The 24143-nt window shown below is 55.4% G+C and overlaps 1 non-coding gene across 1 annotated transcript; it reads left to right on the top strand.

Annotated features, from left to right (window-relative positions):
- Positions 1-8058: 8058 nt before the first annotated feature.
- TRNAS-CGA lies at positions 8059-8140 on the top strand. The gene has a single exon. It is a non-coding gene; the product is annotated as a tRNA-Ser (tRNA).
- The last annotated feature ends 16003 nt before the right edge of the window (positions 8141-24143 follow it).

Here is a 24143-nt window from a genome sequence, read left to right as displayed (position 1 = left end):
TTAAAAAAATGATTTAAACAAAATGTTTTATTTTGAGCATTATAAACTTTTTTTTTTGCTTTTTTAAAAATAAAATTAAGGGAAATTTTGAAATGAAAAATTGTTCCCAACCAAAAAAATCAAAATATTTCATTTTTAAAATGTCAAAACAAAATATTCTGATTTTTTTTGAATATTTTTATTTGTCTTAAACAAATAATTTGGCAAAATTGACATGGATTTGGAAAATGTTTGTGTTGTTGAATGTGCATTTTTCACCAACAAAAGTTTTGGCCTAACAATGTCACCAACTCTAGTTGTGAGAGCGACCCATTGTGTTTTATTCCACTTTAACCACTGTTTGGGCTAAAATCTCTCTCTGCTTCTTCAGACTGTCCTAATGTCCTTTTTTGGTGGCTCGCCTCACTCTAGAGAGATGGCCTCTTGGCTGATAGCCCTTTCTACCTGGCCTTCATTATTCCCCATGGAACTTTAATTAGGGGTATATCAAATCATGCTATGGTGTGATCTCACTTTAAATATTAGGAAGGAGGAGCACAGCAGGGGTTCTGTTCATGAAAAAGAAATGGGAATAAAATCTGCTGGGGCTCCCCAGCGTTCCTGGGTCTCTGATCCCCTCTCTGGGGAGAGGCATCTGCAAGAGAGGAAAGATTCTGCATCTCAGACCTGGCTCAGATGACCTTTCGCTTGTGTTACTGACCTGTTCCTGCTCGGGTTTGTGACTCTGTCCTGCACTCTGCTGAGGGGAGATATGATTGTTCTTTATAAATATATCAGAGGGATAAATATCAGGGAGGGAGAGGAATTATTTAAGTTTAGTACCAATGTGGACAGAAGAACAAATGGATATAAACTGGACACTAGGAAGTTTAGACTTGAAATTAGACGAAGGTTTCTAACTATCAGAGGAGTGAAGTTCTGGAACAGCCTTCCAAGGGGAGTAGTGGGCGCAAAAGACATATCTGGCTTCAAGACTAAGCTTGATAAGTTTATGGAGGGGATGGTATGATGGGATAGCTTAATTTTGACAATTAATTGCTCTTTGGGATTATTAGCAGGTAAATATGCCCAATGGCCTGTGATGGGATGTTAGATGGGTTGGGATCTGAGTTACTACAGAGAATTCTTTCCTGGGTGCTGGCGGGTGAGTCTTGCCCACATGCTCAGGGTTTAACTGATCACCATATTTGGGGCCGGGAAGGAATTTTCCTCCAGGGCAGATTGGCAGAGGCCCTGGAGGTTTTTCACCTTCCTCTGCAGCATGGGGCACGGGTCACTTGCTGGAGGATTCTCTGCAGCTTGAGATCTTCAAACCACAATTTGAGGTCTTCAATAACTCAGACATAGGTTAGGGGTTTGATACAGGAGTGGATGGGTGGGATTCTGTGGCCTGCGTTGGGCAGGAGGTCAGACTAGATGATCATAATGGTCCCTTCTGACCGTAAAGACTATGAATCTATGAACCTTGGAGCGCCTCCCCATTCAGAGCCGGATTTTGGACACTCTCTTCTCTGTGTTCTGATTATTACACTATCATTGAATTGTTTGGAATTCTCACATTTCCTGACTGGAAATATAGCATGTATTTTAAAGGCTGTTCTTTCTGCTTGGTATTTTCTTTTCTCTCTCTTTCTTTCAAGCTGTTTGGTTTTTAAAGGAGCAGTACCTTTTTTTCCTGCATGAGCTCTGGACTGTGTGCTGGGCATCCCAGGTCTGCAGGCTGATGGGATCTCACCAGTCTGTGCTTGTGGCCCTGTGCCAGTCTACCTAGGGAATACCAGCAGCTCTGCCAGTTCTACTGAGCAGCATAGGCCAGTGTGAGTCTGCCATGCCAGGGTCCTCCTTCTCCTCCTGCTCCATCATACAGTCCATCAGGGACCTTTGGTGGGGCAGAAAAGTCCTCTCAAATGTTCACCAGCACTTCAAGGAAGCTCTGTCCTTTTTCTGATGCAGGAGTGAAAGTGCAAGCGAGAGGATTTCTTCAAAAGGTGCCTTCTCCATGTTGCTGGCTCTGGTAGCTTGGCACACACAGACCAAAATCACTCCTCGGCACTCTGTGTTGGCGGGCTGTGCAAACTTCCTGTAACAAGAAGGGTGGGCAGAAAAGTTTTGCTGCACTGTAACATGCTCAAAGGGCCACAGCGGCCACATTTCAGGCTGGTGTTGGGGAATCTGGGCTAGGGTTGGTTGGACTCAGGTCTACATGCTGCAGTGTGGACACCAGAGCCCCAGATTTGAGCCTAGGTTAGAAATGTCTTAATGTAGGGTTAAGAAACAGTGTAGATGCTCAAGCCCAGGGTTCTCCGACATGGGCCAGCTGACTCCAGACCCAAAAACCTTGGGCTCACATTGCAGTGTAGACAAACCCAGAGTGACATACATGCATATCCTCATTAGAGTTCAGTGACACAACCAGTTCAGGAGAAAAAAAAATTCCATGACTATCTTCAAAAATCACATCTGGAAAATGAAAGGGAAATAAACAAGGAAACACTTTGATATGCTTTATTTACATAAAGATCCTCTGCCTCAGCCAGAGCCCTCATCCCCCCTGCACCCTAATCCTCTGCCCCAGCCCTGAGCCCCCCCACATCATGAACCCCTCATCCTCAGCCCCACAGCCCTCACCCCTGTACTCCCTTCTATCCCCAAACTCTCTCCCAGAGGGTGCACCCCCTCCCCCTTCCCACACACCCCTTCCCAACCCCAAACTCCCTCCCAAAGCCTGCACCCTTCACCCCCTCCTGCACACCCACCCCCTGCCCCAGCCCAGAGCAACACCCTGCACCCCAAACTCATCCCCAGCCCTGCCCCACCCCAGAGCCCACACCCCCAGCCAGAGCTTTCACCCCCCACTGCCCCCTCTGCCCCCACCACAAACCCTTCATCTCCGGTCCCAACCAGAGCCCTCATCCCCCTGCACGCTGACCCTCTCCCCCAGCCCTGAGCCCCTCCCATTACCAGCCCCAGCCAGAGCCCTCACCCTGAGCCCCTCCCACACGCCCAACCCCTCACCTTCAGCCACAATCCTCACCCCTGCACCCCGTCCCTCTGCACCCCCTCCCTCCGTACCCCTTCCCACCCCCAAACTCTCTCCCAGAGCCTGCCCCCCATTCCCCTGCCCCAGCCTAGGGCCTGCACCCCAGACCTCCTCCCTCACCCAAACTCCCTCCCAGAGCCGTCGGCAGAGTTTGGGCGGAGCAGGTTCTGGGCACCACCAACATTTCTACAAACCTGCCCCCCTCAGGGTTTTGACTGATCCAGCCTTTCCCCCTCACAGACTCTCTGGCCACCCCCACAGCCCAGAGTTCCCCATCCCCCACCTCCATCTCCCAGCAATGTCTCCCCAGGGTGAATCCCTCACAGCCCAGCACACAGAGCTCAGTGTCAAATCGCTCAGGATTGTCGGGCAGATCCTGCCGGGCGTGTCCCCATCTCACATGTCTCCGATCCTCAGACAGGGCGAGCTGGGGATGAGCCGTGTCTGGATCCAGAGTCACCGTCACTGGGGACAGAGAGAATCGGAGCATTAGGGGCAGAGCTCAGCCCTGGGGGAGGCGGGGACCATTTCTCACACTCCCCAGCAGCCCTGGTCTGGCTGGGACAGGCCTGGATCCCAGGGAGCTGCCTCTGTCCTGGGCGCCTGACACTGAGCAGAGACGTCACTGCAGTTCTCAGCCTGGGCAATGGGACCCACTTTTGTACATTCGCATTTGGTTACAGAGGCTGCAGCTCCCTGTTCCCCAGCTGGCTCTAGCTCAGATGGCAGAGTCTGGAGCATAGGTGCCGACTCTGTGGGTGCTCCGAAAAATTGGGCAGCTCCCCACCCCCCCCAGCTCACCTCCACCTCCGCTCCGCCTCCTCCCCTGAGCGCACCGCGTGCCCGCTTCCCCCCCCAGCTCCCAGCACTTGCACCTGTTTCGCTCGGCCAGGAGGGAGGGGGCAGGAGGGGGAAGGCAGCACGCTCGGGGAAGAGGTGGGGCCGGGAGGGGGATTTGGAGAAGGGGTTCAATGGGGCAGGGAGGGGCTGAGACTTTGGGGAAGGGGTTGGAATGGGGGTGGGGTGAGGGTGGGGAAAGGGTGGAGTTGGGGTGGGGCCCGGGGGCGCGAGCACCCACCGGCACTGGGGGAAGTTGGCGCCTATGGTCTGGAGAGGAAAAGGGTCACAGAGATGAGAGCACCTGGTCTCTGATTTACAACGCCAGCCTGGGGAGCTGCTCCTCTGCCCTGAGTGCCTGGGACCCAGCAGAGATGCCCTGGCAGCTCCTCTCCCCGCTGCTGGGACCTGCTGTGAGGGCTGCAGAAACTGCCTCTCTCCCCCCTTCCCTGCTGGGGCTGCTCCTCGGAGGGTGAGCGAGGAGGAACCTGACGTTGTGCAGAGGGGAGTGAGAGGAGGGAGGCACCAGATATAAACCCAGGGGGAAGCTGCACGCTGAGCCCATCAGTGCAGGTTCTCAGCATTTAGCGTTTGTGTTTCTATTTCTTGGGCGGGTGGGGGGTGTCACAGTCGGTGTTGGTTTGGTTTGTCTCTTTACCTACTCGTTTATAAAACTGTCTTCATGCATTTTTTTTCTCTGAAGTGAAAAGCTTAATCCTTTCTCAATAAGCTGGCCAAATGCTTCACTGATACAACTCAGAAGCAAACAGTGAAATATAAGTACAGAGCCAATATTCATAACTTCAAATACAAGAATGATACACACAGCATAAGCATAACCAGCAAATGACAACCTTTTCATAGACACCTCACTTCACCATCTTTGTACAAGATTTGTTGCAACTATATGACAGTGGTTGCAATAATGGTCATAGTTCAATTAGATAAGGTCACACCCCTATCTGCTCTCAATGGACTTGCCTGGGAACGCTCCATCTGGAGTCTAGGTCGTGGCTTCTGCTGTGACTAAGCGAAATCAGGCATGGACGTGGGACGTGCCCATGTGACTCCAAACACCATCTTGTTACCTGTCATTTTCCACTCTCTCCGCTGAGGGCTTTGTTTGAAACAATGGGGGTTTCCATCCACAAGCTATAAAAGGCCCTGGACACATCTCCATTTGGCCTCTTTCCTGCTCAGACCTCTTGATGATGACCTTATACTAATGGGAGCGTTCTAACCAAAGGACTGAGGACCTTCCAATGATTCAGAAGCAACCAGACACTTAAAAAGCCAACAGTTTATTCCATCACTGCTACAAGCGTGATCCAAAAACTTTGCAATTCTTGTATGTATTTGATTCCTTCAACCAATTTTAACTCTCACCTTCCTTCCTTTCCAGAAATAAACCTTTATATTTTAGATACTAAAGGGCTGGCAACAGCATGATTACTGGGCTCAGATCTGAGTTGTATATTATTGACCTGGGTATGTGGCTGGTACTTTAAGATCAGAAGAACCCTTTCGGTTGAGGAAATTGGGTTCCAATAACCACTCATCAGTAATTTCAGTGGTTTTGGTGGCGATATAAAGCCTGGAATGACTAAGGAGGGTGCTTTTCTGACTTCTCGTTAGCCAGTGCGGTGAAACAGAAGTTAACTATTGTTGCTGGTTTGATTTATCTTATGGGAGCAAAATCACCATTTTGGGGGTATGTCTGCCCCATTTCTCAGCACTTTGGCCTGAATTTGGTATTCTCAGTGGTGACCCACTAAGGCACAGTGAGAAATGGCTTTTGCTCCTCTGCCTACTGCTAATGACAGTGAAGCTGCAAGACAAAGTCAACAGCAGAGCCAGAGCCAAAAGCTACATCTTCTATCTTTGCTGTTCTCTTCTTTCCCCGTTTGTGTGCGTTTGCCTTATCTTGCCACCCAGGAAATGGGATTGGACTTTAACAAGAGACACCACAACAATGACAGCTCCAGCCCATCTCAGCTGATCTCTCTGATTTCCCCAGGACAGCTGTTACCTTCTTCAAAACCACCCAAGAGACCATCACATAAGGAACTTTCCTTCTAAAAACTCTCCCAGCTGAAGAGAAAGGGCACAGGGGATGCTGTTAAAGACAAGCCTTACTGACTACTTTACATTTCCATTGCTTTAACTCTGTCTCTGTTTCTCTCTGTGTTTCAGTACCACACTAGCAGGGATGTGAGAGGTGTGTTTGCCATGGCACTAAGCGGGCTGAAGTCTCTCTCTACCAAACCACCAGCCTTGTTTCACCCGTTCAGTGTTGGACGGTGACAACGTCACGTTAACACTGTTCACTCTTTCGGGGACCTTGAGCCTGTTTAAATGACCACAGAAGTTCCCGCCCCCTGTGTGAGTGGCATGGGGGACTGAGTGTCTTTTCTCCTTTCTCCCCTCTAGGATGTCAGAAGCCCCATAGACGGGGCATGGCTCCTCCCCCTGCACACGCCATTAGTCTGGCCACAGGCTGAGACAACACAACTGTCCCAGGGCACAACTGCAACGTGGTGAAGGTGACACGTGGGTCGGAATCTCCTTTGGTTTATTACAAACCTGGGTTTCTGCATTTCCTACAAAACTAAATCTGTTTTCTAAATCGCTTCTCTGCTCAGGCTGCGGCTACGCCCCCTTGTGTCGGTAGAACGTATGTCGCTCAGGGGTGTGAATGAGCCACCCCCGAGTGACACAGTTACACTGACCCAAGCGCCAGTCTGGGCAGGGCTATGGTGCTGGGAGAGCTTCTCCTGCCAACATGGCTACGGCTCTCGCTGGGGGTGGGGAGTCTCAGCGGCTACAGTAGGGAGCTAATGGCGGGGCCGCTGCACCGGTGCCAGCGTGAGCTTCCCAGAGCAGCCACCACCTCAGGGCAGGGACGATGGCCCTGACTGGGGACACAGTGCGGGCCTGTCACCTCCAGGGCACTGGGTTCTCTTCTGCCCCCGGCAGGAGTGAACAAACGTCTGTATGACGTGGTGACCATTCACAGACCAGTGAGGAATGAGCTGGTGTGAGGGGAGCTGATCTCGGTCCAGTGGCAGGTGGGCAGATGGCCACAGAACAATGACCAGCAGGAACACTGGAATCTATTGGCCATCAAAGCATGGAGGCCGTGGAGTGAATTTCCCACGGGACCGAACTCATCCTGTCCCCAGAGCTGGTCTCCATAAATCGGGGTGAAGCACATTGACGGGACACCTCGGGGAAGCTTGCACAGCCATTGCTGGGGCTGCAGCTATTCTGTGGCTGGATACACAGAGACTCATTCTCCAGTCCCTCAATTCAGCATTTCTCACGGGCAAGAAATTCAGAGTAAAATACGACAATAAAATATGATAATGATTAATGGGGAAAAACCTGTTTCTTTCTAGGTGTGAAACAGGAAAGTTCCAGCAGCTGGAGGACACGTCTCCTGATCTGGAAATCAGTCTTGGTTATTGGTGCCAAGAAAGCCAGTGCTCTGAAGGAGACTGAGGAAAATCAAAGGTACCGAGAAGGGAGCTAGGGGGGAAATGTTTCGGACTTCCGGAAGTGACGGGCTCTGACCAATTAGTGGCAATAGATGCTAACATAAAACTGAAACAAATCAGAGTGAACCAATAAATTATCATTCCCGACTCAGGGGAAAAGGCTGGGTGGGGCCAAGTTCCAAGACAACAGCAAACGGTTCATAATCTGCAGTCATTTGAATGTGACTCATTTTTCCACTAACAAGTTTCTCTGAAGTGGTGAGAAATCCAGGGTCCAGGGGAAGGGAGCCATGGCCCATTCTCCTGTCGGACAGTCCAGTCATGGCTTAGTCCTGTTTATACATAGAGAAAAGAGTCCAGTACAAACAGTTTAATCCAGCGAGAAAGTCAGTCCATTGGCGGATAGAGCCGGGAGCTGGTGGGGGGCAGAGCTGGATTCTACCTCACTGTCTGACCGTGGTCAGGTCAGGTCACCTCTCCCTGTCTCGATCGTTACAGTGTGGAGAGGAACAATGACAGACCCCACAGGAGGGTGCTGGTTTGGTGCTTAACCACACGGCGAAGGAACGAGAGCCCCAAATTGCCCCTGGTGCTTTGGGAGCCGGGTTTGCTGTTTGAATTCTGCAGTTCAGATGACGTCAGGCCTGGGCGTTTCTCTGGCCTTAGAGGCCTGCTTTGCTCACAGCTGTGATGGCCGAGTGGCTAAGGTGGTGGACTCGAAATCCAAGAGGGTTTCCCTGCACAGGTTCAAATCCTGCTCACAGCAAGGCCAGTGTTTTAGCCACAGCCCGTCTAAGAGGCCAGGGGCGGCTGAGCCTCCCCCAAACGGCCGCCCATGCAGGGGGGGAACACTGGGGATGTGGGGCGGGTCACCCCTCCGTGGGCCCATTGTCATCTTTCGAGTGCTGGAAACGAAGCTCCAGAGAAGTGGGGGCTCCGCCTGCACCCGGCTCCGCTCTGCCTCGTAACCCGATGCCCTGCTCTGCCTCCTCCCATCCCCCAAGGCCTGCGCCCCACCCCCGCTGGGCCTTTTCCCCCGAGCCCCCTCCCTCTCTCTGCCTCTTCCTGCCCCTGCTGCGCCTCCTTCCCCAAGGACCCTCCCCCCCCCGCTCACCTAAGGCAGGAAACAGTGATGGGTGCCTGGCCCCATGGCCCCCTGGCAGCCCCCCTTAGGGGAGGAGCAAGCAGCAGGTGAGTGGCGTCTTGGGGGAAGTGAGGGGCAGGTAGGGGGGCTGGGGGAGGGGGCGGAGGGCAGTGAACAGCAAGTGGGCGGGGCCTCGGGGGAAGAGGATGAGCAGGGGCGGGGCCTCTGTGGCCGGGCCATGGTCTGGGCACCGGTGGCCCCCCAACTTCTAGGGGTCACTCATCTGAAACCCAGGATGAAAGTGACATGGGCCTGAGTCTTGTTGGGGCTGAGGCTACATCACACCTTTACCTTCGGGGCTCTACCGGGGCATGAAGCCCCTAGACACGGCCAGAGACAGGGCAAGGGGCCTCAGCACGGGAGAGAGTCAGGCCCAGAGTTAGACGAGGGGGGCAGAGAATATTCTTCATTCTGGTTAGTTACACGGCGCCCTTGCTAGAAATCCTTCCTGTATTTCCTCCAGTTTGCTCCCTGACGCTGTAGCGCTGCCCCGTTCCCCCGTTTGTGCCATTGAATTGTCAGGTTCTGTCAAATAATCGCAGCAATCCAGCCATAAACACGACAGCCTGAAATCTCAGCTCTCCCCCTCCCCTCGCGCTAACGAGAGAGAGGAGACCCAGGCAGCCAGTTTCTCTGGGGCAGAAGACAAAGGACAGAGGCTTGTGGGAAGATGAGATCGGATGCTTGGCTGGAAAGAGGGGGCGTCTGGACTGGGGAGAGAAAACAGCCAGAGCCCACATGGATGCAGGAGAGACCTAGCTGGACTGTGCAGAGGGAGGTTAGGCCTGAGGCCCTGAGAGTTTCCTGTGCTATGTTCAGATGCTCAATAAACCCCTCTCTTACACTGGCTGAGCATCACTGCAGTCTAGAGATCGGGGTTGCATTCTTCCTCTGGGAGTAGAGGCCCCAGGGTCCAGAGGGAGGGGACTTTTTGAGGGGCCCATGGCAGACAGGCATGCTCAGGTCTCAGAGAAGTGCCTTTCACGGAGGCAGAGGGGCCTTTACCCTCGAGAGAGAGTGAATCTCCAAGAAGGGCTGTCACACTGAAGGGGGTTCCTTCCAAGGACTGTACGGGGCTGAGAGACTGCACAAGTCCTGGGAGGCAGTGACACCATCCATGGATAGATAAACAGAGGCTGGAAAGGGAAGTGATTCAGCTGTAGTGAGACTGATACTGGAACACTGCATCCCGTTCTGGTGTCCACATTTCAAAAATAACGTTTTAAAAACTGGAGAGGGTGCAGAAAAGAGCCATATTTGAGGGATGGAGAAGATGTCTTATAAGGAGGCATTGAAAAGCTCAATCTGCTTAGAGGTGAGCTGATTGCAGTGTGCAAGTGCCTTCGCGAGAGAAAACACCAAGTAGTTAAAGGGCTCTTTAGTCTTGCAAAGAAAGGCATAACAAGAACCGATGGCTGGAAGCAGAAATCAGAAAAATTCTCATTGGAACAAGGCAGAGATTTATAAGAGGGAGGGTGATTCATCACTGGAACAAGCTGCCAAGAGAAGTGATGGATTCGGCATCTCTTGATGTCTTCCAATGAAGACTAGAGGCCTTTCAGGAGGTGCTTTAGTCAAAAAGAAGCTATTGTGATACACAGAAGGGCTGGGATATGCAGGGAGTCAGATTAGATGCTCTAATGGTCCCTTCTGGCCTTAAGGCTACTAATTTATGAAAAACTGATGTTTTATTGTGTAGCGGCTCCATCCACAGACTGAACAGTCATTGAGTGCGGTGATCCAGGGGAAAGAACTCAAACACCCAACGAGGCTGGCCAGGGGCAGGACATCAGCTTTGAGGGGAGGGGTGGGTGTGGCAATGACATCACAAAGGCCTTTTGCAGGAACTCGGCCTATTGGGCAAAGGTGGTGGGGAGGGGGTGACCTCACAGAGACACCCCGACATCAGCCAGGCAGGACAGAGGTGCAGGGCCAGGCCTGTCTCTGAGACCCCCCGGCTTTGCTGCCGCAAGTCTCCTTCGCGAGGTCTCTCCTCGAGGGCTGAGAGAGAATTAGGATTCACGGCTGTGAGCATGAGGAGGAACCTCTGTGGAGTTTTCTCCTTTCCTGCCACTGACTGTGCCGAAAACAAACTTCCCTTTGACAAGGTAAGAGGCTGAGAGAGGTTTGGAACCTGTTCAGTCTGATCCACCTGGCGCAGGCAGCATTCTAGGCCCAGGAAACCCTGGCTTCAGGTGGCAGAATTTGATTTCCTACCTAGGATTTGATGGTTGGAATCCCTGGGGACATTGGGGTTTGTCCTTTTTGGTTTCCCTTTTCCTCTTTCCTCCCTCCTTTCTCCTCTTCTCTTGCTTCTTTTCCTGCTTTCCCCAGCTTCCCTCCCTCTACCAAGGAGGGGTGTGTGGAGTGCGGGCAGGGGAGGGGGTTGCTCTCATTGCGAGAGGTCCTCACCAAGAGGTGGGGCTGGATCTGAGAGTGATCTCCTCTGATGGTGACCTGGGCCGTCCTTTGGGACATCTGGTGAGACCCCTCAGCCTCCCGCCCCTCAGAGTCTCAGTGCTGATTGGCCGAGCAGGGGGCTATCGACAGCGAGGAGATTCAGGTCCTTTTGGTCTTTTTTCAGATCAGGCAAAGAAGTCACAACCAATCCAATGTACGGGATTAATCTTGCTGCTTCTCTCCATTAATTGTCTCTTGGCAGTTCATGATTTCCTCTAATGTTCTAAGTTTTCTAAAATACTTGCTGAATAATTACTATGAACCACTGTTGGTCTGTAGCTCACTTGAGAGCACTTTATTCTGATCAGTCAATGTATGAAATTCAAGATGTGACAGGTAGGTTGAAAGTCAGGAGCAGTGTTTCCTCTAATTTGTTATGTCCCCACAAGGAATTGTGTTGTGCGCACCAATATGGAGGTGAGGTGTGACACCTCTCCTGTATATTGGTGCACGTTACAAAATTCATTCTGCACATGGACGGTGTGTGGCAACGCTGCTGCCGGCTCCAGGCCCCAGCACAGGACCATGGTGGTGCAGCCCAGGACAGCGGCAGCACTACCAGCCCTGCTCTGCGGACTCCTGGCATCGCTCAGGGGTGGGGCACGGGCAGAAGGAGGCAGGACCTTGGGGGAAGGGGGCTGGGATAGGACCTGGGCCGCACCCCACTAGGGATGGCCCTGGTGGCAATATCAGGCCCACCCCCGTGGCAGGGCCAGGCTGGAACCAGCTAAGGCCGGAGATGGGGGGAAAAACTGCACTGGCAGGAGCCCCTCCCTGGCCACTGCCTGTGTGGTGCTAAAGATGGAGCTATGCAGCTTCAGAAATCTTTTTTTTGGGTGGGGGGGAGAGTGGGGGTGGCAAAGGGGGATTTGAATCCTGGTCTCCCACATCCTGGTCAAATACTTTAAATGCTGTAAGAGAGCCAGCAGCACTGTGACCTCTTCCTGCTCTGGTGGATTGTTTTGTACTGAATGGCCTAAGCACCTTGTGACGGAGCGATTCTGGCGGGACCCAACTGAGAGTGCCAAATCAGGACCAATTGCTTAAACAGGGCAGTCACAGCCCTAGGCTGGGGTTTTTCCACCTCTAAGGCAAACCAAATCAGCCAGACAAAAAGGACTTTGGTCTCACCCCACTGGCTAACCACAAGTCACACAAGCAATTTCCTTAGACACTCCAGTCTCCCAGTATCACCACCAGTGCACTCGTCCTGGGGATAAATGGTTATGAAAACCAACACCCCAATAAAAGAAAAAGGTTCTCTCAATCCCAAAGGACCAAGCCTCAGACCCAGGTCAATATACACATCAGATCTTACCCACAAATCACGCTGTTGCCAATCCTTTAGAATCTAAAATCTAAAGGTTTATTTACAAAGGGAAAAAGGTAGAGAAGAGAGGTAGAATTGGTTAAATGGAATCAATTACATACAGTAATGGCAAAGTTCTTAGTTCAGGCTTGCAGCAATGCTGGAGTAAACTGCAGGTTTAGATTAAGTCTCTGGAACATCCCCTGCTGGGATGGGTCAACAGTCCTTCGTGCAGAGCTTCAGTTTGTAGCAAAGTCCTTCCAGAGGTTAGAAGCAGGATTGAAGACAAGATGGAGATGAAGCATCAGCCTTATATAGGCTTTTCCAGGTGTAAGAATCTCTTTGTCTTCACTGTGGAAATTTACAGCAAGATGGAGCCTGGAGTCACATGGGCCAGTCCCTGCATACTTTGCCGAGTCACAAGGCGTGTCTGCCTTCTCTCCATGGGTCCATTGTGTCCTTAATGGTCCTTAATGGGCCATCAAACAGGCTAGGCAGAGCTAACACCAGCTTGTCTGGGAGGCTTCCCCCAGAAGCACAGCACAAACTTGAAATACAGACAGCATAGAGCCAACATTCATAACTTCAACTAAAAATGATACAGACATATAGACAGCATAATTATAATCAGCAACCCAGAACCTGGTCTTAGACACCTTATATGACCCCTTTTACTTAGGATTTGGTGCCACTACAGGACCTTGGTTGCAACCCATGTTCTATATGGTCCCCATTTATATCAATAACGTCACACCCCCAACGCAAAATTGATGCAGGAAGGGATGACAAAACATCGCAGACTGCATCCCAAGAGCCCCCTTTCCTTGGGTCTGTCTCACTACAGCTAGTGTTGGGCTAGAGGCCGTACCAGTGTATAACCGAAATGGTTTATCAAAGTCCTGTTCAATAACATGAATGGATCTCTTTACAAACTTAAGGTATAACTTGGTTAGCTTTTGCAGCATGGTTCCTGTATGTTTCAGGTGATCTTGCCAAGAGCTAAAGAAAACAGCTACTTTATCCATACCAGCTTTGGCCAATGTTTTGAACCCAATTAACATTAAACCAATGTAGATATTGATGTTGTTCATAGTACAGGACTTTTGGCATTTAGCCATGCACGTAATATGGTAGTGTGCCTCAGTTTCCCCTTTCATACAGCACATCAGGTCTGGAATGTATTTTCCCCTGTGAAAAGTTCCAACACTGTTTACAGGCATTAACTGTGAAACATCAGTATAGCAAGGCCCTTTAACATAAAGTGTGTTTTCATGTATTCCTTTCAACATGTTCAAGGGATTTTCCAAAAGATTAGGCACATTGTACATTGTTACAGTTAGCATTAGCAATAACAACAAATTGATTGCAAGTGTCCATCTACAAACATGTTTGTCATGCCACACCCTTGGCTCAATACCATTGGAGTTTGGGCCTTTTAGGGTTAACCTGTGGCTTCCCTTTGCAAAATTCAGTCTTCTCTTTCCTTCTTGTCCTGCAGGATTAAACCCTGACTTCTCTTGCTTAACAGAATTCACTGGCTGATGGGGTGGGCCCTCTGTGCTAACAGCTATTAGCAAGTCTTTCTTCTCCCTGCCAGCCAAGTAATTCGCATCAACACAGACACTAGCTTTTAACTTCTTAGCTGCTATGGATTCCACGGCTGGACTTTGTCTAACAGAGATACCACACAAATCCCAAGAGTCTGAGGGTGAGAGCTGGCTTGCTCTCCCCTGCCTCCTCAAGCATTTAGCCATAAAACTGTTCTGCTTTGAAAAACCAGTAACTGAATCTGTCCTCAGATCCTGAAGCACAGACTGCTCACTTACCGATTCAGCATGGAGACATTCCTGTCCCAACAGCATTGTCTCCCCAACAAGCTGGCTACACACAGCCAGGTGGTTATAGGGCTGCTCAACTTCCTTAACAGCTTCTACTCCACCTGAGACCTTTTCAAAGCTGCCCACACTGGATCTTTCAAAAGGAAAGTCAGTGGATCCATTCACAACAGAAAATTTCTGGCTGTTAGGAACTGAAACTTCCCTGATTAAATCACTTTTACACCCTTCAGTTGCAGTAAACTGCTTGCACAGGCTACCATGAGGATTCCTTTCCCTAGGAGCTTCTCTAAGCAGCAATTCACCCCTCACAGAAATTCTGCCCTTCCCCTCTCCACCTAGGGCTTGCTTTACAGGAACACTTCCCTGAGCAACCACAGCCGCTTTCTGGGTCTTACCTACACTTAGACTCACTTCAGGCCCCACAGGCGGATTTCTACACAATCCCCTTTTAGGCACACCTACAGACTTTCTAGATAACAGGTCAGAAGCAGTCTCCTTCCCTTGGCCATGAACAAGTTCAGGAATCTTTTCCTTCTTGCTACAAGTTGTCAAACTGTCAGTAAGTAACACCCTTAAATTACTTTCATGCTCTCCTTGTGCCTTGGCTAGGGTATCTCCCTGATCAGACAGAGTTGCTGCACCCTTTTCCAACCACACATTAGCAACTGGCAAACTACAAGCACCAGAATTGTCTGGTCTTTGGGACCTTGCTATGACACTAACTGGATGCAACCTAGTCACAGTGCCATTCTCCCCAGCCGACACAAACTCAGGACTATTCCCTTCCTGGGCTTTAGCTGTATTTACAACCAACTCCGAGACAACTGAATCACCCTCAACCATCACAGGCTGACAGGCACCTTCTGTCTGCTCCACAGACACAGAAGAGCCGGAGACACATTCTCCTTTACCAGACACACAACTTGGGATTTCACTTCCCTTGTCCCAGCACACAGGGCTGTTCACAGACAACTGCTTGGAGACTGGGGTAGCTTCCTTCATAGGCAAGTCAATACCCCTGACAGACACAGGCACATTCCCTCCACTGTCACATTTCTCCACACAGGAAACAGGTAAGGGATATGGACACTCATTTTCCACTATCCCTCCCTTCCCAAACTGCTGATTAGACAAAGCCATCAGCTCACAAGGCTGCCTAGGCTCCTCCAAACTTTCCCTACCAGGCACATTGCCTCTCCCAACAGATAAGCTGCTGCTCTTTTCACTACACTGAGCTACTTTTAGCAAATCACAGTTACCCATTTCAGGTTTACTTCTACAAGCTGCACTAGCCAACAATTCATTACCCATTACAAATTTACCCTCTCCTTCCTCAGTTAGGGCTTTAACCTGACCCTCTACTTTAATCTGCTCCTGAGAAACATTTTCCCCACCAATGGCTTTGTGGATTCTAGTGACTTTTAGCTGCCTAAAAGTTTGGTGCTGTGAGGTTCCTTTGTGGATCCAGGTCTTAGTTCTTTTACTCCGTAGCTGGGGTGGGTGAGTTTCACCCCAGCTGCCAGGAGCTGCCTCACTGCCTAGGACAGGGGTCGGCAGCCTCTCAGCAGTGGTGTGCTGAGTCTTCATGGCGACACTCGAATTCAAGGCTTCGCGTGCCGGTAATACATGTTAACGTTTTAGAAGGTCTCTCTGTAAGTCTGTAATATAGAACCAAACTACTGTTATATGTAAAGTGAACAAAGTTTTCAAAATGTTTCAGAAGCTTTATTTAAAATTAAATTAAAATGCAGCTCTTATTAGTTTAGTGTGACCCTTGCCCTTGCTTTTCCTTGCTGAGTTTTCCAATGTCTGGCACGGATTTGGATACTTGAAGCTGCGCACAGGCTTCTGAGTGATCACTTGTTAACCGGCTCTGAGGGGGACAGAGGACAGATTTCATGTGTGAAAATACCTGTTCACACAGGTACGTGGATCCAAATGCTGAAAGCATCGCAAACGCAATTTTCTTCAAACAGTTAAATTTCACAGGCAGTGACGTCCAGCAGGTCAGAATAGAGGCCCCATGATCTCTCTCGGTAGCTTCAAGTGCACTCCCCAGATCCACAAACTTTGATGTCCACAATTCTGAGCTTTTTAACTGAATGAGCTGCATTTTGAAATCTTCAGCACCCATCCACTGAAATACAGACAAATCCAAGTCGCTTTCAGATTTAATTAGAAAAGAAAGCATTGGGCCAAATCGCTTGAAATCGGTCAGAAAATTCTGATTCCAATTCTTGCATGTACTTTCCAATCACATTGACACTGACAGTGCAACGTGTCAATAGCTCTTTTATGAGTTGGAAGTAGCGGAAAGTAGAAGTTTGAATATCCTTGGAAAAAACTGCTAGTTTCACAACAAATGCTTTCCAGGCTTCATAAAGATCCAGAATTGTTTGCCCTGCACCCTGGAGACAGAGGTTGGCTTCGTTTAGGTGAGCGGTGATATCAGTTAGAAACATGAGATTACACAGCCATTTGTCATCCAGTTCGGGGTAGTTTTGTTCTTTTTCTGACAAAAAGGCCTTGATTGCATCAAAACAGTTTACACAGCCCACCAAAACCTTGCCACGACTTAGCCACCGAATGTTGCTGTGACATGGGATCTCATTATAAGCACTGTCCATCTCTTCTAGCAGTGCTTGAAATTGTCTGTGAGTCAAAGCAGATTGAGCAACAAGAAATTCACAATTCGCACCACTGTATTCGTCACATTATTAAGTTCTGAATTAGAAATTTTAGCACACAGGTTTTCTTGATGGATGATACAGTGAAATTTGACTGTCCGACGGCCAATTTGATCTTCAAGTAACTTTACAAATCCCTTCTGTTTTCCGACCATGGCAGGAGCACCATCTGTTGTCACACAGAATATTTTTCTGATGTCAACTCCTCGTTCTTTCAAAACTTTCCAGTATATCTTCCCCCTTTGTTGTGCCACACAGGGCTTTTAGGCAACAAAGTTCCTCTTGGATTTCATCGGAAGCACAACTGCCAAACGTGGAACGTCGTTTATATCCACGCTCTCATCAACTGCCACACTAAACACTGCTGTGTCTTTCAATGCAGTCGTCTGCTTTTCCTTAATGTTTTCTGCCATTTCACTTCTGCGTCTCTCAACCGTTCTGGCAGAGATGGGCTCAGCTCGCCCCCGCTCTGGGGTTTCAGCCGCCGGCTCCTGCCAGCTGGGGTCTCAGCCCCCTGCCAGCCTGAGGTTCCTTCCCCCAGGCCAGCAGCGGGTGCTGAGTGGGGCTGCGGCAGGGGCCAGCAGCGGGAATCCCAGAGTGGCGGCAAGGGGCCATCAAAAATTGGCTCATGTGCCGTAGGTTGCTGACCCCTGGCCTAGAGTCTCGCTCCAGTTCAACAAGTGCTGGGGCCAGGCTGGAAAGTGACTCTGCAGCAATGGCTCCTGCTCTGCCCCGAGTGTCTGCGCGGCGCAGAGCTGCTGCCCCAGCGCCCCCAGGCTCCCCCCCCCTGTTAGCAGTGGCTGTAGCTACTGGGGAGGAAACGCCCCCGGGAATGCAGGACAGTGAGCGGCTCCTAATGCAGGAGGGAGGGGGGGAGCCTGGAAGGGGCAGCTGGAGCAATCAGTGGCGAGGGAGGGGCCGGGCACCCAGCCTTGCCCTGCAGCCCCCACCCCCGGGGCAGACTGACTTGCCTGGCAGAGGGGAGGGGCAGGGAGAGTGTAGTGAGTGGGTGTGGCTCCCCTCCTGCCCAGCAGAGGGAGCGCCCTCGCAGGCACCCAAGTGGGCGGAGCCACCACCACCAGTCCCCGCCCCTCGGAAGTCAAGGGGCGGGACAGGAAGTAGAAAAGCCGGCCGCCAGCGCTCAGTCAGGGCCCAGCCGCTGCCGGGAGCAGACGTGCCGGCGGGAGCTCCTGACTGGGAACCCTCCAGGGCCCGAGGCAGCTGTCCGGACTGGCCGGAGCTTCACGGCGCCCGCTACAAGGAGGAGCTGCCGGAGCCTCCCCGCCCCTGCTGTTACCCGGAGGAGCCGCCCGAGCCCGCCTGGCCGGACTTCCCCAAGGAGCTGCCGGACCTGCCACCAAGCCCTGGTCCCGAGGAGCCCGTGCTGGTGGACTGGCCTGGAGGAGAGGAGCGGACAGCAGGGTGGCTGGCGGAGAGGAGCGGACAGCAGGGTGGCTGGCGGAGAGGAGCGGACAGCAGGGTGGCTGGCGGAGAGGAGCGGACAGCAGGGTGGCTGGCGGAGAGGAGCGGACAGCAGGGTGGCTGGCGGAGAGGAGCGGACAGCGGGGTGGCTGGCGGAGAGGAGCGGACAGCGGGGTGGCTGGCGGAGAGGAGCGGACAGCGGGGTGGCTGGCGGAGAGGAGCGGACAGCGGGGTGGCTGGCGGAGAGGAGCGGACAGCGGGGTGGCTGGCGGAGAGGAGCGGACAGCGGGGTGGCTGACTGAGAGGAGCGGACAGCGGGGTGGCTGACTGAGAGGAGCGGACAGCAGGGTGGCGGTCGGAGAGGAGCGGATAGCAGGGTGGCTGCCAGAGAGGAGCGGATAGCAGGGGGGCTGACGCAGAGCAGCAGATAGCAGGGCGGCTGGCGCAGAGGAGCAGATAGCATGGTTGCTGGCGGAGAGGAGCGGATAGCAGGGGGGCTGACGCAGAGCAGCGGATAGCAGGGGGGCTGGCGGACAGGAGCGGATACCAGAGTGGGTGACACAGAGGAGTGGATAGCACGGTGGCTGGCGGAGAGGAGCGCATAGCAGGGTGGCTGGCGGAGAGGTGCAGATAGCAGGGTGGCTGGCGGAGAGGTGCGGATAGCAGGGTGGCTGGCGGAGAGGTGCGGATAGCAGGGTGGCTGACGCAGAGGAGCGGATAGCAGGGTGGCTGGCGGACAGGAGCGGATAGCAGGGTGGCTGGCGGACAGGAGCGGATAGCAGGGTGGCTGGCGGACAGGAGCGGATAGCAGGGTGGCTGGCGGACAGGAGCGGATAGCAGGGTGGCTGGCGGACAGGAGCGGATAGCAGGGTGGCTGGCGGACAGGAGCGGATAGCAGGGTGGCTGGCGGACAGGAGCGGATAGCAGGGTGGCTGGCGGACAGGAGCGGATAGCAGGGTGGCTGACACAGAGGAGCGGACAGCAGGGTGGCTGGCGGAGAGGAGCGGACAGCAGGGTGGCTGGCGGAGAGGAGCGGACAGCAGGGTGGCTGGCGGAGAGGAGCGGACAGCAGGGTGGCTGGCGGAGAGGAGCGGACAGCAGGGTGGCTGGCGGAGAGGAGCGGACAGCAGGGTGGCTGGCGGAGAGGAGCGGACAGCAGGGTGGCTGGCGGAGAGGAGCGGACAGCAGGGTGGCTGGCGGAGAGGAGCGGACAGCAGGGTGGCTGGCGGAGAGGAGCGGACAGCAGGGTGGCTGGCGGAGAGGAGCGGACAGCAGGGTGGCTGGCGGAGAGGAGCGGACAGCAGGGTGGCTGGCGGAGAGGAGCGGACAGCAGGGTGGCTGGCGGAGAGGAGCGGACAGCAGGGTGGCTGGCGGAGAGGAGCGGATAGCAAGGGGGCTGACGCAGAGCAGCGGATAGCAGGGGGGCTGGCGCAGAGGAGCAGATAGCATGGTTGCTGGCGGAGAGGAGCGGATAGCATGGTTGCTGGCGGAGAGGAGCGGATAGCAGGGGGGCTGACGCAGAGCAGCGGATAGCAGGGGGGCTGACGCAGAGCAGCGGATAGCAGGGGGGCTGGCGGACAGGAGCGGATACCAGAGTGGGTGACACAGAGGAGTGGATAGCAGGGTGGCTGGCGGAGAGGAGCGCATAGCAGGGTGGCTGGCGGAGAGGTGCAGATAGCAGGGTGGCTGGCGGAGAGGAGCGGATACCAGGGTGGCTGGGGGAGAGGTGCAGATAGCAGGGTGGCTGACGCAGAGGAGCGGATAGCAGGGTGGCTGACGCAGAGGAGCGGATAGCAGGGTGGCTGGCAGAGAGGAGCGGATAGCAGGGTGGCTGGCGGAGAGGAGCGGATAGCAGGGTGGCTGGCGGAGAGGAGCGGATAGCGGGGTGGCTGGCGGAGAGGAGCGGACAGCGGGGTGGCTGGGGGAGAGGAGCGGACAGCGTGGTGGCTGGGGGAGAGGAGCGGACAGCAGGGTGGCTGGCGGAGAGGAGCGGATAGCAGGGTGGCTGGCGGAGAGGAGCGCATAGCAGGGTGGCTGGCGGAGAGGAGCGGACAGCGGGGTGGCTGGCGGAGAGGAGCGGACAGCGGGGTGGCTGGCGGAGAGGAGCGGACAGCGGGGTGGCTGGGGGAGAGGAGCGGACAGCGGGGTGGCTGGGGGAGAGGAGCGCACAGCGGGGTGGCTGGCGGAGAGGAGCGGACAGCGGGGTGGCTGGCGGAGAGGAGCGGACAGCGGGGTGGCTGGCGGAGAGGAGCGGACAGCGGGGTGGCTGGCGGAGAGGAGCGGACAGCGGGGTGGCTGGCGGAGAGGAGCGGACAGCGGGGTGGCTGGCGGAGAGGAGCGGACAGCTGGGTGGCTGGCGGAGAGGAGCGGACAGAGGGGTGGCTGGCGGAGGGGAGCGGACAGCGGGGTGGCTGGCGGAGGGGAGCGGACAGCGGGGTGGCTGGCGGAGGGGAGCGGACAGCAGGGTGGCTGGCGGAGGGGAGCGGACAGCAGGGTGGCTGGCGGAGGGGAGCGGACAGCAGGGTGGCTGGCGGAGGGGAGCGGACAGCAGGGTGGCTGGCGGAGAGGAGCGGACAGCAGGGTGGCTGGCGGAGAGGAGCGGACAGCAGGGTGGCTGGCGGAGAGGAGCGGACAGAAGGGTGGCTGGCGGAGAGGAGCGGACAGAAGGGTGGCTGGCGGAGAGGAGCGAATAGCAGGGTGGCTGGCGGAGACGAGCGAATAGCAGGGTGGCTGGCGGAGACGAGCGGATAGCAGGGTGGCTGGCGGAGAGGAGCGGATAGCAGGATGGCTGACGCAGAGGAGCGGATAGCAGGGTGGGTGACACAGAGGAGAGGATACTAGAGTGGGTGACACAGAGGAGCGGATAGCAGGCTGGCTGGCAGAGAGGAGCGGATAGCAGGCTGGCTGGCGGAGAGGAGCGGACAGCAGGGTGGCTGGCGGAGAGGAGCGGACAGCAGGGTGGCTGGCGGAGAGGAGCGGACAGCAGGGTGGCTGGCGGAGAGGACCGGACAGCAGGGTGGCTGGCGGAGGGGAGCGGACAGCAGGGTGGCTGGCGGAGAGGAGCGGACAGCAGGGTGGCTGGCGGAGAGGAGCGGACGGCAGGGTGGCTGGCGGAGAGGAGCGGACGGCAGGGTGGCTGGCGGAGAGGAGCGGACGGCAGGGTGGCTGGCGGAGAGGAGCGGACGGCAGGGTGGCTGGCGGAGAGGAGCGGACGGCAGGGTGGCTGGCGGAGAGGAGCGGATAGAAGTGTGGCTGGCGGAGAGGAGCGGATAGAATGGTGGCTGGAGGAGAGCAGCGGACAGTAGGGTGGCTGGTGGAGAGGAGCGGACAGCAGGGTGGCTGGCGGAGAGGACCGGACAGCAGGGTGGCTGGCGGAGAGGAGCGGACGGCAGGGTGGCTGGCGGAGAGGAGCGGACGGCAGGGTGGCTGGCGGAGAGGAGCGGATAGAAGTGTGGCTGGCGGAGACGAGCGGATAGAATGGTGGCTGGAGGAGAGCAGCGGACAGCAGGGTGGCTGGCGGAGAGGACCGGACAGCAGGGTGGCTGGCGGAGAGGACCGGACAGCAGGGTGGCTGGCGGAGGGGAGCGGACAGCAGGGTGGATGGCGGAGAGGAGCGGATAGCAGGGTGGCTGGCGGAGGGGAGCGGATAGTAGGGTGGCTGGCGGAGAGGAGCGGATAGCAGGGTGGCTGGCGGAGACGAGCGGAGAGCAGGGTGGCTGGCGGAGACGAGCGGAGAGCAGGGAGGCTGGCGGAGATGAGCGGATAGCAGGGTGGCTGGCGGAGACGAGCGGATAGCAGGGTGGCTGGCGGAGAGGAGCGGATTGCAGGGTGGGTGACGCAGAGGAGCAGATAGCAGGGTGGCTGGCGGAGAGGAGCGGATAGCAGAGTGGCTGACGCAGAGGAGCGGATAGCAGGGTGGCTGGCGGAGAGGTGCGGATATCAGGGTGGGTGACACAGAGGAGCGGATAGCAGGGTGGCTGGCGGAGAGGAGCGGATAGCAGGGTGGCTGGCGGAGAGGAGCGGATAGCAGGGTGGCTGGCGGAGAGGAGCGGATAGCAGGGTGGCTGGCGGAGAGGAGCGGATAGAAGTGTGGCTGGCGGAGAGGAGCGGATAGAATGGTGGCTGGAGAAGAGCAGCGGAAAGCAGAGTGGCTGGCGGAGAGGAGCGGATAGCAGGGTGGCTGGCGTAGAGGAGCGGACGGCAGGGTGGCTGGCGGAGAGGAGCGGATAGAAGTGTGGCTGGCGGAGAGGAGCGGATAGAATGGTGGCTGGAGGAGAGCAGCGGAAAGCAGAGTGGCTGGCGGAGAGGAGCGGATAGCAGGGTGGCTGACGGAGGGGAGCGGATAGCAGGGTGGATGGCAGAGAGGAGCGGATAGCAGGGTGGGTGACACAGAGGAGCAGATAGCAGGGTGGCTGACACAGAGGAGCAGATAGCAGGGTGGCTGACGCAGAAGAGCGGATAGCAGGGTGGCTGGCGGAGAGGAGCGGATAGCAGAGTGGCTGGCGGAGAGGAGCGGATAGCAGAGTGGCTGACGCAGAGGAGCGGATAGCAGGGTGGCTGGCGGAGAGGTGCGGATATCAGGGTGGGTGACACAGAGGAGCGGATAGCAGGGTGGCTGGCGGAGAGGAGCGGATAGCAGGGTGGCTGGCGGAGAGGAGCGGAAAGCAGGGTGGCTGGCGGAGAGGAGCGGATAGCAGGGTGGATGGCGGAGAGGAGCGGATAGCAGGGTGGATGGCGGAGAGGAGCGGATAGCAGGGTGGGTGACACAGAGGAGCGGATAGCAGGGTGGCTGACGCAGAGGAGCGGATAGCAGGATGGCTGACGCAGAGGAGCGGATAGCAGGATGGCTGACGCAGAAGAGCGGATAGCAGGATGGCTGACGCAGAGGAGCGGATAGCAGAGTGGCTGACGCAGAGGAGCGGATAGCAGGGTGGCTGGCGGAGAGGAGCGGATAGCAGGGTGGCTGGCGGAGAGGAGCGGATAGCAGGGTGGTTGGCGGAGAGGAGCGGATAGCAGGGTGGCTGGCGGAGACGAACGGATAGCAGGGTGGTTGGCGGAGAAGAGCGGATAGCAGGGTGGCTGGCGTAGAGGAGCGCATAGCAGGGTGGCTGGCAGAGAGGTGCGGATATCAGGGTGGGTGACACAGAGGAGCGGATAGCAGGGTGGCTGGCGGAGAGGAGCGGATAGCAGGGTGGCTGGCGGAGAGGAGCGGATAGCAGAGTGGGTGACGCAGAGGAGCGGATAGCAGGGTGGGTGACGCAGAGGAGCGGATAGCAGGGTGGGTGACGCAGAGGAGCGGACAGCAGGGTGGCTGGCGGAGGGGAGCGGACAGCAGGGTGGCTGGCGGAGGGGAGCGGACAGCAGGGTGGCTGGCGGAGGGGAGCGGACAGCAGGGTGGCTGGCGGAGGGGAGCGGACAGCAGGGTGGCTGGCGGAGGGGAGCGGACAGCAGGGTGGCTGGCGGAGGGGAGCGGACAGCAGGGTGGCTGGCGGAGAGGAGCGGATAGCAGGGTGGCTGGCGGAGAGGAGCGGATAGCAGAGTGTCTGACACAGAGGAGCGGATAGCAGGGTGGCTGGCGGAGAGGTGCGGATATCAGGGTGGGTGACACACAGGAGCGGATAGCAGGGTGGCTGGCGGAGAGGAGCGGGTAGCAGGGTGGCTGGCGGAGAGGAGCGGATAGCAGAGTGGGTGACGCAGAGGAGCGGACAGCAGGGTGGCTGGCGTAGAGGAGCGGACGGCAGGGTGGCTGGCGGAGAGGAGCGGATAGAAGTGTGGCTGGCGGAGAGGAGCGGATAGAATGGTGGCTGGAGGAGAGCAGCGGAAAGCAGAGTGGCTGGCGGAGAGGAGCGGATAGCAGGGTGGCTGACGGAGGGGAGCGGATAGCAGGGTGGATGGCGGAGAGGAGCGGA

Source organism: Mauremys mutica, chromosome 21 (genome assembly GCF_020497125.1).
Source record: "Mauremys mutica isolate MM-2020 ecotype Southern chromosome 21, ASM2049712v1, whole genome shotgun sequence".
In the NCBI taxonomy this organism is placed as follows: domain Eukaryota; kingdom Metazoa; phylum Chordata; order Testudines; family Geoemydidae; genus Mauremys; species Mauremys mutica.
Note: the sequence above shows the minus strand (reverse complement) of the source record. Positions and strands in the feature narration are given on the sequence as shown.